At 63.5% G+C, this 10362-nt stretch overlaps 3 long non-coding RNA genes across 3 annotated transcripts; all 3 read right to left on the bottom strand.

Annotated features, from left to right (window-relative positions):
* Window positions 1-657: 657 nt before the first annotated feature.
* LOC129737030 (uncharacterized) lies at window positions 658-2913 on the bottom strand. Its single transcript, XR_008734372.1, has 4 exons — window positions 2222-2913; window positions 1942-2117; window positions 1545-1697; window positions 658-1042 (listed from the first exon to the last, which is right to left on the bottom strand). It is a non-coding gene; the product is annotated as an uncharacterized LOC129737030 (long non-coding RNA).
* Window positions 2914-4197: 1284 nt separating this feature from the next.
* On the bottom strand, window positions 4198-5949 carry LOC129737031 (uncharacterized). Its single transcript, XR_008734373.1, has 4 exons — window positions 5749-5949; window positions 5469-5644; window positions 5072-5224; window positions 4198-4568 (listed from the first exon to the last, which is right to left on the bottom strand). It is a non-coding gene; the product is annotated as an uncharacterized LOC129737031 (long non-coding RNA).
* Window positions 5950-7697: 1748 nt separating this feature from the next.
* LOC129737032 (uncharacterized) lies at window positions 7698-9936 on the bottom strand. Its single transcript, XR_008734374.1, has 4 exons — window positions 9248-9936; window positions 8968-9143; window positions 8572-8724; window positions 7698-8068 (listed from the first exon to the last, which is right to left on the bottom strand). It is a non-coding gene; the product is annotated as an uncharacterized LOC129737032 (long non-coding RNA).
* Between the last annotated feature and the right edge of the window lie 426 nt (window positions 9937-10362).

Consider the following 10362-nt stretch of genomic DNA (forward strand, 5'->3'; position numbering starts at 1 on the left):
GGCGGGGCGGCGCGGGCCGACCCCTCTCCCGGGCGCCGCCGCCACGAGCGAGCACCGGGGCCGCCCTGCCTGCCGCCGCTCCTCGCCGAGGTAGCGGCGCGGCTCCGAGAGAAAAAAAAAAAAAAAAAAAAAAAAAAAAAAAAAAAACCAAACAAACAAACAAAAAACCACCCACCCAGAAAAGGGCAGCCCCGTGAGGAGCCCGCTGACCACCGTCCCTGCCGGGGAGACGAGAACCGGCGGCAGCCCCGCCGGTCCCGGGCCGGGCCGCCCGCCTGCCTCAGCCCGCCCGCCGCCGGCACCAGGCGCTCCCTGCCGCGGCCGAGCGCCGGGCCGCCACATCCCCCCCCCGACCGGGCCGCTGCCCGCCGGCCCCCGGCCGCCCTTCAGCCCGAGCGCGCCGCCGCACGTCCCGGCCCGAAAGTCTTCCGGGCTCCCGGCGAAGGCTCCGTACCTCCACGGCCGCTCCAGCGCGCCGCGCGGGCCGGGAGTGAACCCGCCTTTCCCGGGCCGGATGCGCCATCTGCCCCTACGCACGAGGCCGGAAGCCCCGCCCCTAGGGGGGGGGGTCAAAGCCGCTTCTGCGCATGCGCCGCCCTCGGTCGGCCAGAAAGGCTTCTGCGCATGCGCCAAAGCGGGATTGCGTCATCTGCCCGTACGCCCGAGGCCGGAAGCCCCGCCCCTTCGGCGTCAAGCCGCGTCTGCGCATGCGCTGCCCTTAGTTTGCCAGAAACCCCTTCTGCGCATGCGCCGAAGCCGGATTGCGTCATCGGCCCGCGACGTGCCCGCAAGCCACGCCCCCTTCGGCGTCAAGCCGCGTCTGCGCATGCGCTGCCCTTACTCCGCCGGGGGGGGGGGGCGCGGTGCTGCCGCCTGGCGAAAAAAATTGGGTACTGCAGCCCGTCTAGCTAACGGACTGCACACTTTATTATATAGGCACGGCATCAAGAGGGGAACTCTGCCCACGGCCCGTTAGGAAGTTGCCTGGCTTCCCATCTCGGTGGATGAAGTTCTGGCAGCGAACATTCTCGATTCCACTAGTCTAGCGAAAAAGAAAAAAAAAAAAAAAAAAAATCACTCGAGAGACCAGGCTTACGCTTTTTTTTCCCCCCTTATAAAAACACTAGCAACAGTGCCTGAACGGGAAAAGGGGTCACGAAAGTTTTTATCGTAAAATGGAAGGGCACGAAAGAGAACAGAATTCGACAGACGATACGTAAACCTCTGCAGCTCTTTCCCCGTGCCTATCGGACATCGGTTTCCAAAAACTTTCTCGGGTGAGCGTCTTTTGTCTTTGAGCAGTGCAACAGACGCTTTGCAAACAGCACAAGTCTGCTTTTGAACCATCGTTTCAGACTTTGCAATCCCTTGAGATGGGGCGCTTTGTACTTGAGAGAAACAAAACCCACTCTGAGTCTTTCCTTTAACGATACAGGCCTATTCCCCTTTCCCTTAGAGAAACAACCTACTCGCTTCTGATCTCTCGAGGAATCTTAATACTCCCAACACACTGCGCCGTCAAGATCAACAAAGCAGTTTCCTACCACGTTGCCAGCGAGCGATAGGACCGTCTCGAGACGAAGTTTCCTCGGACAAAAACCCGAGCGATCTATCTTCAAGACTCGGTCCAAACGGCTCCGTCACCGTTCCGTCGCAGTCCCCTTCGGCTCCACACCACTGCCTTGTGGGAACGCCCCCTAGAAAAAAAGAAACGCTTTCATCAGGGTAACAAGCAGAATACAGCTCTAGCCTCGAGGACGGCTGGCACGCACACGGCCTGTATCGCCGCAGTCCCCTGAGCCGCAGCTCAGCGCGCGCCGACAGCGGTGACGGAGGACGCGCTGAAGGCGAAAAGCCGAAAGCCAACCCCCCCGAAGCCCAGAACCGTGCTCAGGCACCCAGGAGTTAAGCCTAAAACCGGCTGAAAGAGCTGCCTCCTACCTGTTCCCCCGCCACCTCTCCCCCTCCGAGGCCAGCACCTTTCCTCGCGATCCCTTTTCGCAAACAAAAGACGGACGCCTGCGGCCTCAGCTCGGTACCGAAGCACCACGATGCGCTTGCCGGCGGCGTGCTCTCTCACAAGGCTGACAGCTTCTCTGCACGCAACAGCCGAGGCCCTGTGAAAGGGGAGGAAGGCAAACACCGATCACGTCTCGCCGGGGTCAGGAGGGAGTCGGGGTGCGCTGCGGTCAGAGCCCAACGCCTTCCCCAGAGGAATTACCGGGGCACCACAAGAGGCAGGAGCGATCGGCAGACAGGCAGGTAACACGCACGGCAGCGATACCCACGGCAGACTGGCAGGACGCTTCCAGCCGCTTCACCCCGCCGCTTTGTTTCGAATTTCGTTAAAAGGCAATCCGATTCTTAAGGCTCACTCTGCTTTGAGGAGCTGCTGGAGAAAGGCTAACACGTGGCATTGGCGTTACCGTCGGAATTCCGGCGTAAAAATCACGGCAAAGCCGTGCCTTGTCAAGCGGCTTCCCAAGCAGGCTCTGGAGCCTTTCCACGAGACGGGCAAAGCCGGAGTCCCGCGGGAACCCTGTGCCAGCTCCGTCAGTAGGGCCCAGCTCTCCGACAAAGCGCACCGCCGTACGGAAACGTCAAGCGGGTTTATACCTCGGGCTCCTTTACAGCCTCGGAAAACAATACTGCCCGGCCGGACGCGCTGCTCTAAGCGCCTAGCAGGCCCGGCTGCGTTACCACGAGGGACCGACGATTCCTCCCCGGCCGTTGCCCGAGCCGCAGCGCAGCACTCGGCAGCGGCGGGCACACGGAGCCTCGCGGGCCCTCGGCGGCTACAAAAGGGATCCCTCCGTAGTCAGCAGTCCGACTCGCAAGCACGAGGCACGCGTGGCGAAGTAACATCTCGAGCGACCTTCGGTTCCGCTCCCCTTGACTTGTCGACGGACGCTTCCGGACGAACCTAGGGACAAAGGGAAAACAAAAGGCCCCGGTTTCGCGGGGAAGCAAACCAAAAGGCCTCTTCCCCTCGGCTGCTCCGGCCCCGGAGCTGACTGTCACGACACAAGATCAGCCAGACACCTGAGCTGCCGCTGCCTCCCAGCCCTCCCCGGCAGTTAAAAGGCTTGCGGAGAAAGCAGCAGTCGGGGGCGACGGCTGGGGATTCCGCTGCCGGCTGCCTTTTCTTGCTCTGGCCCGCTCGCAGGGGCGGGAAGAGGCTCCTGAGCCACACACACCCGCCCGCCCCCCACCCCCCCCCCCCCACCCACCCCCCCCCACCCCCCCCCCCCCCCCCGCGACAGCGTTACCGCAGGCCCCGAGGCAGCCTCTCTGCGGCCCGCGGGGGCCGGCAGCCCCAGCCGGCTGCCACGGCTCAGGCCAGCGGCTGGGGGAAAGACAAAGCCCCGCGCAGGGCTGCGGCGGCTGCCCGGGCAGCCCGCAGGCGGCGGCGGGTGGGCGGCGGGGCGGCGCGGGCCGACCCCTCTCCCGGGCGCCGCCGCCACGAGCGAGCACCGGGGCCGCCCCGCCGCCGCTCCTCGCCGAGGTAGCGGCGCGGCTCCGAGAGAAAAAAAAAAAAAACCAAACAAAAAAACCCAAACAAACAAAAAACCACCCACCCAGAAAAGGGCAGCCCCGTGAGGAGCCCGCTGACCACCGTCCCTGCCGGGGAGACGAGAACCGGCGGCAGCCCCGCCGGTCCCGGGCCGGGCCGCCCGCCTGCCTCAGCCCGCCCGCCGCCGGCACCAGGCGCTCCCTGCCGCGGCCGAGCGCCGGGCCGCCACATCCCCCCCCCGACCGGGCCGCTGCCCGCCGGCCCCCGGCCGCCCTTCAGCCCGAGCGCGCCGCCGCACGTCCCGGCCCGAAAGTCTTCCGGGCTCCCGGCGAAGGCTCCGTACCTCCACGGCCGCTCCAGCGCGCCGCGCGGGCCGGGAGTGAACCCGCCTTTCCCGGGCCGGATGCGCCATCTGCCCCTACGCACGAGGCCGGAAGCCCCGCCCCTAGAGGGGGGGGGGGGGTCAAAGCCGCTTCTGCGCATGCGCCGCCCTCGGTCGGCCAGAAAGGCTTCTGCGCATGCGCCAAAGCGGGATTGCGTCATCTGCCCGTACGCCCGAGGCCGGAAGCCCCGCCCCTTCGGCGTCAAGCCGCGTCTGCGCATGCGCTGCCCTTAGTTTGCCAGAAAGCCCTTCTGCGCATGCGCCGAGGCGTGTTGCGTCATCGGGCTGCGACGAAGCCGGAAGCCCCGCCCCCTTCGGCGTCAAGCCGCGTCTGCGCATGCGCTGCCCTTAGTTTGCCAGAAACCCCTTCTGCGCATGCGCCGAAGCCGGATTGCGTCATCGGCCCGCGACGTGCCCGCAAGCCACGCCCCCTTCGGCGTCAAGCCGCGTCTGCGCATGCGCTGCCCTTACTCCGCCGGGGGGGGGGGGCGCGGTGCTGCCGCCTGGCGAAAAAAATTGGGTACTGCAGCCCGTCTAGCTAACGGACTGCACACTTTATTATATAGGCACGGCATCAAGAGGGGAACTCTGCCCACGGCCCGTTAGGAAGTTGCCTGGCTTCCCATCTCGGTGGATGAAGTTCTGGCAGCGAACATTCTCGATTCCACTAGTCTAGCGAAAAAGAAAAAAAAAAAAAAAAAAAAATCACTCGAGAGACCAGGCTTACGCTTTTTTTTCCCCCCTTATAAAAACACTAGCAACAGTGCCTGAACGGGAAAAGGGGTCACGAAAGTTTTTATCGTAAAATGGAAGGGCACGAAAGAGAACAGAATTCGACAGACGATACGTAAACCTCTGCAGCTCTTTCCCCGTGCCTATCGGACATCGGTTTCCAAAAACTTTCTCGGGTGAGCGTCTTTTGTCTTTGAGCAGTGCAACAGACGCTTTGCAAACAGCACAAGTCTGCTTTTGAACCATCGTTTCAGACTTTGCAATCCCTTGAGATGGGGCGCTTTGTACTTGAGAGAAACAAAACCCACTCTGAGTCTTTCCTTTAACGATACAGGCCTATTCCCCTTTCCCTTAGAGAAACAACCTACTCGCTTCTGATCTCTCGAGGAATCTTAATACTCCCAACACACTGCGCCGTCAAGATCAACAAAGCAGTTTCCTACCACGTTGCCAGCGAGCGATAGGACCGTCTCGAGACGAAGTTTCCTCGGACAAAAACCCGAGCGATCTATCTTCAAGACTCGGTCCAAACGGCTCCGTCACCGTTCCGTCGCAGTCCCCTTCGGCTCCACACCACTGCCTTGTGGGAACGCCCCCTAGAAAAAAAGAAACGCTTTCATCAGGGTAACAAGCAGAATACAGCTCTAGCCTCGAGGACGGCTGGCACGCACACGGCCTGTATCGCCGCAGTCCCCTGAGCCGCAGCTCAGCGCGCGCCGACAGCGGTGACGGAGGACGCGCTGAAGGCGAAAAGCCGAAAGCCAACCCCCCCGAAGCCCAGAACCGTGCTCAGGCACCCAGGAGTTAAGCCTAAAACCGGCTGAAAGAGCTGCCTCCTACCTGTTCCCCCGCCACCTCTCCCCCTCCGAGGCCAGCACCTTTCCTCGCGATCCCTTTTCGCAAACAAAAGACGGACGCCTGCGGCCTCAGCTCGGTACCGAAGCACCACGATGCGCTTGCCGGCGGCGTGCTCTCTCACAAGGCTGACAGCTTCTCTGCACGCAACAGCCGAGGCCCTGTGAAAGGGGAGGAAGGCAAACACCGATCACGTCTCGCCGGGGTCAGGAGGGAGTCGGGGTGCGCTGCGGTCAGAGCCCAACGCCTTCCCCAGAGGAATTACCGGGGCACCACAAGAGGCAGGAGCGATCGGCAGGACAGGCAGGTAACACGCACGGCAGCGATACCCACGGCAGACTGGCAGGACGCTTCCAGCCGCTTCACCCCGCCGCTTTGTTTCGAATTTCGTTAAAAGGCAATCCGATTCTTAAGGCTCACTCTGCTTTGAGGAGCTGCTGGAGAAAGGCTAACACGTGGCATTGGCGTTACCCGTCGGAATTCCGGCGTAAAAATCACGGCAAAGCCGTGCCTTGTCAAGCGGCTTCCCAAGCAGGCTCTGGAGCCTTTCCACGAGACGGGCAAAGCCGGAGTCCCGCGGGAACCCTGTGCCAGCTCCGTCAGTAGGGCCCAGCTCTCCGACAAAGCGCACCGCCGTACGGAAACGTCAAGCGGGTTTATACCTCGGGCTTTTACAGCCTCGGAAAACAATACTGCCCGGCCGGACGCGCTGCTCTAAGCGCCTAGCAGGCCCGGCTGCGTTACCACGAGGGACCGACGATTCCTCCCCGGCCGTTGCCCGAGCCGCAGCGCAGCACTCGGCAGCGGCGGGCACACGGAGCCTCGCGGGCCCTCGGCGGCTACAAAAGGGATCCCTCCGTAGTCAGCAGTCCGACTCGCAAGCACGAGGCACGCGTGGCGAAGTAACATCTCGAGCGACCTTCGGTTCCGCTCCCCTTGACTTGTCGACGGACGCTTCCGGACGAACCTAGGGACAAAGGGAAAACAAAAGGCCCCGGTTTCGCGGGGAAGCAAACCAAAAGGCCTCTTCCCCTCGGCTGCTCCGGCCCCGGAGCTGACTGTCACGACACAAGATCAGCCAGACACCTGAGCTGCCGCTGCCTCCCAGCCCTCCCCGGCAGTTAAAAGGCTTGCGGAGAAAGCAGCAGTCGGGGGCGACGGCTGGGGATTCCGCTGCCGGCTGCCTTTTCTTGCTCTGGCCCGCTCGCAGGGGCGGGAAGAGGCTCCTGAGCCACACACACCCGCCCGCCCCCCACCCCCCCCCCCCCACCCACCCCCCCCACCCCCCCCCCCCCCCGCGACAGCGTTACCGCAGGCCCCGAGGCAGCCTCTCTGCGGCCCGCGGGGGCCGGCAGCCCCAGCCGGCTGCCACGGCTCAGGCCAGCGGCTGGGGGAAAGACAAAGCCCCGCGCAGGGCTGCGGCGGCTGCCCGGGCAGCCCGCAGGCGGCGGCGGGTGGGCGGCGGGGCGGCGCGGGCCGACCCCTCTCCCGGGCGCCGCCGCCACGAGCGAGCACCGGGGCCGCCCCGCCGCCGCTCCTCGCCGAGGTAGCGGCGCGGCTCCGAGAGAAAAAAAAAAAAAAAACAAACAAAAAAACCCAAACAAACAAAAAACCACCCACCCAGAAAAGGGCAGCCCCGTGAGGAGCCCGCTGACCACCGTCCCTGCCGGGGAGACGAGAACCGGCGGCAGCCCCGCCGGTCCCGGGCCGGGCCGCCCGCCTGCCTCAGCCCGCCCGCCGCCGGCACCAGGCGCTCCCTGCCGCGGCCGAGCGCCGGGCCGCTGCCCGCCGGCCCCCGGCCGCCCTTCAGCCCGAGCGCGCCGCCGCACGTCCCGGCCCGAAAGTCTTCCGGGCTCCCGGCGAAGGCTCCGTACCTCCACGGCCGCTCCAGCGCGCCGCGCGGGCCGGGAGTGAACCCGCCTTTCCCGGGCCGGATGCGCCATCTGCCCCTACGCACGAGGCCGGAAGCCCCGCCCCTAGAGGGGGGGGGGGGGTCAAAGCCGCTTCTGCGCATGCGCCGCCCTCGGTCGGCCAGAAAGGCTTCTGCGCATGCGCCAAAGCGGGATTGCGTCATCTGCCCGTACGCCCGAGGCCGGAAGCCCCGCCCCTTCGGCGTCAAGCCGCGTCTGCGCATGCGCTGCCCTTAGTTTGCCAGAAAGCCCTTCTGCGCATGCGCCGAGGCGTGTTGCGTCATCGGGCTGCGACGAAGCCGGAAGCCCCGCCCCCTTCGGCGTCAAGCCGCGTCTGCGCATGCGCTGCCCTTAGTTTGCCAGAAACCCCTTCTGCGCATGCGCCGAAGCCGGATTGCGTCATCGGCCCGCGACGTGCCCGCAAGCCACGCCCCCTTCGGCGTCAAGCCGCGTCTGCGCATGCGCTGCCCTTACTCCGCCGGGGGGGGGGGGCGCGGTGCTGCCGCCTGGCGAAAAAAATTGGGTACTGCAGCCCGTCTAGCTAACGGACTGCACACTTTATTATATAGGCACGGCATCAAGAGGGGAACTCTGCCCACGGCCCGTTAGGAAGTTGCCTGGCTTCCCATCTCGGTGGATGAAGTTCTGGCAGCGAACATTCTCGATTCCACTAGTCTAGCGAAAAAGAAAAAAAAAAAAAAAAAAAAATCACTCGAGAGACCAGGCTTACGCTTTTTTTTCCCCCCTTATAAAAACACTAGCAACAGTGCCTGAACGGGAAAAGGGGTCACGAAAGTTTTTATCGTAAAATGGAAGGGCACGAAAGAGAACAGAATTCGACAGACGATACGTAAACCTCTGCAGCTCTTTCCCCGTGCCTATCGGACATCGGTTTCCAAAAACTTTCTCGGGTGAGCGTCTTTTGTCTTTGAGCAGTGCAACAGACGCTTTGCAAACAGCACAAGTCTGCTTTTGAACCATCGTTTCAGACTTTGCAATCCCTTGAGATGGGGCGCTTTGTACTTGAGAGAAACAAAACCCACTCTGAGTCTTTCCTTTAACGATACAGGCCTATTCCCCTTTCCCTTAGAGAAACAACCTACTCGCTTCTGATCTCTCGAGGAATCTTAATACTCCCAACACACTGCGCCGTCAAGATCAACAAAGCAGTTTCCTACCACGTTGCCAGCGAGCGATAGGACCGTCTCGAGACGAAGTTTCCTCGGACAAAAACCCGAGCGATCTATCTTCAAGACTCGGTCCAAACGGCTCCGTCACCGTTCCGTCGCAGTCCCCTTCGGCTCCACACCACTGCCTTGTGGGAACGCCCCCTAGAAAAAAAGAAACGCTTTCATCAGGGTAACAAGCAGAATACAGCTCTAGCCTCGAGGACGGCTGGCACGCACACGGCCTGTATCGCCGCAGTCCCCTGAGCCGCAGCTCAGCGCGCGCCGACAGCGGTGACGGAGGACGCGCTGAAGGCGAAAAGCCGAAAGCCAACCCCCCGAAGCCCAGAACCGTGCTCAGGCACCCAGGAGTTAAGCCTAAAACCGGCTGAAAGAGCTGCCTCCTACCTGTTCCCCCGCCACCTCTCCCCCTCCGAGGCCAGCACCTTTCCTCGCGATCCCTTTTCGCAAACAAAAGACGGACGCCTGCGGCCTCAGCTCGGTACCGAAGCACCACGATGCGCTTGCCGGCGGCGTGCTCTCTCACAAGGCTGACAGCTTCTCTGCACGCAACAGCCGAGGCCCTGTGAAAGGGGAGGAAGGCAAACACCGATCACGTCTCGCCGGGGTCAGGAGGGAGTCGGGGTGCGCTGCGGTCAGAGCCCAACGCCTTCCCCAGAGGAATTACCGGGGCACCACAAGAGGCAGGAGCGATCGGCAGACAGGCAGGTAACACGCACGGCAGCGATACCCACGGCAGACTGGCAGGACGCTTCCAGCCGCTTCACCCCGCCGCTTTGTTTCGAATTTCGTTAAAAGGCAATCCGATTCTTAAGGCTCACTCTGCTTTGAGGAGCTGCTGGAGAAAGGCTAACACGTGGCATTGGCGTTACCGTCGGAATTCCGGCGTAAAAATCACGGCAAAGCCGTGCCTTGTCAAGCGGCTTCCCAAGCAGGCTCTGGAGCCTTTCCACGAGACGGGCAAAGCCGGAGTCCCGCGGGAACCCTGTGCCAGCTCCGTCAGTAGGGCCCAGCTCTCCGACAAAGCGCACCGCCGTACGGAAACGTCAAGCGGGTTTATACCTCGGGCTCCTTTACAGCCTCGGAAAACAATACTGCCCGGCCGGACGCGCTGCTCTAAGCGCCTAGCAGGCCCGGCTGCGTTACCACGAGGGACCGACGATTCCTCCCCGGCCGTTGCCCGAGCCGCAGCGCAGCACTCGGAAGCGGCGGGCACACGGAGCCTCGCGGGCCCTCGGCGGCTACAAAAGGGATCCCTCCGTAGTCAGCAGTCCGACTCGCAAGCACGAGGCACGCGTGGCGAAGTAACATCTCGAGCGACCTTCGGTTCCGCTCCCCTTGACTTGTCGACGGACGCTTCCGGACGAACCTAGGGACAAAGGGAAAACAAAAGGCCCCGGTTTCGCGGGGAAGCAAACCAAAAGGCCTCTTCCCCTCGGCTGCTCCGGCCCCGGAGCTGACTGTCACGACACAAGATCAGCCAGACACCTGAGCTGCCGCTGCCTCCCAGCCCTCCCCGGCAGTTAAAAGGCTTGCGGAGAAAGCAGCAGTCGGGGGCGACGGCTGGGGATTCCGCTGCCGGCTGCCTTTTCTTGCTCTGGCCCGCTCGCAGGGGCGGGAAGAGGCTCCTGAGCCACACACACCCGCCCGCCCCCCACCCCCCCCCCCCCCCACCCCCCCCCACCCCCCCCCCCCCCGCGACAGCGTTACCGCAGGCCCCGAGGCAGCCTCTCTGCGGCCCGCGGGGGCCGGCAGCCCCAGCCGGCTGCCACGGCTCAGGCC

Source organism: Falco cherrug, chromosome 11 (assembly GCF_023634085.1).
Source record: "Falco cherrug isolate bFalChe1 chromosome 11, bFalChe1.pri, whole genome shotgun sequence".
In the NCBI taxonomy this organism is placed as follows: Eukaryota; Metazoa; Chordata; class Aves; order Falconiformes; family Falconidae; genus Falco; species Falco cherrug.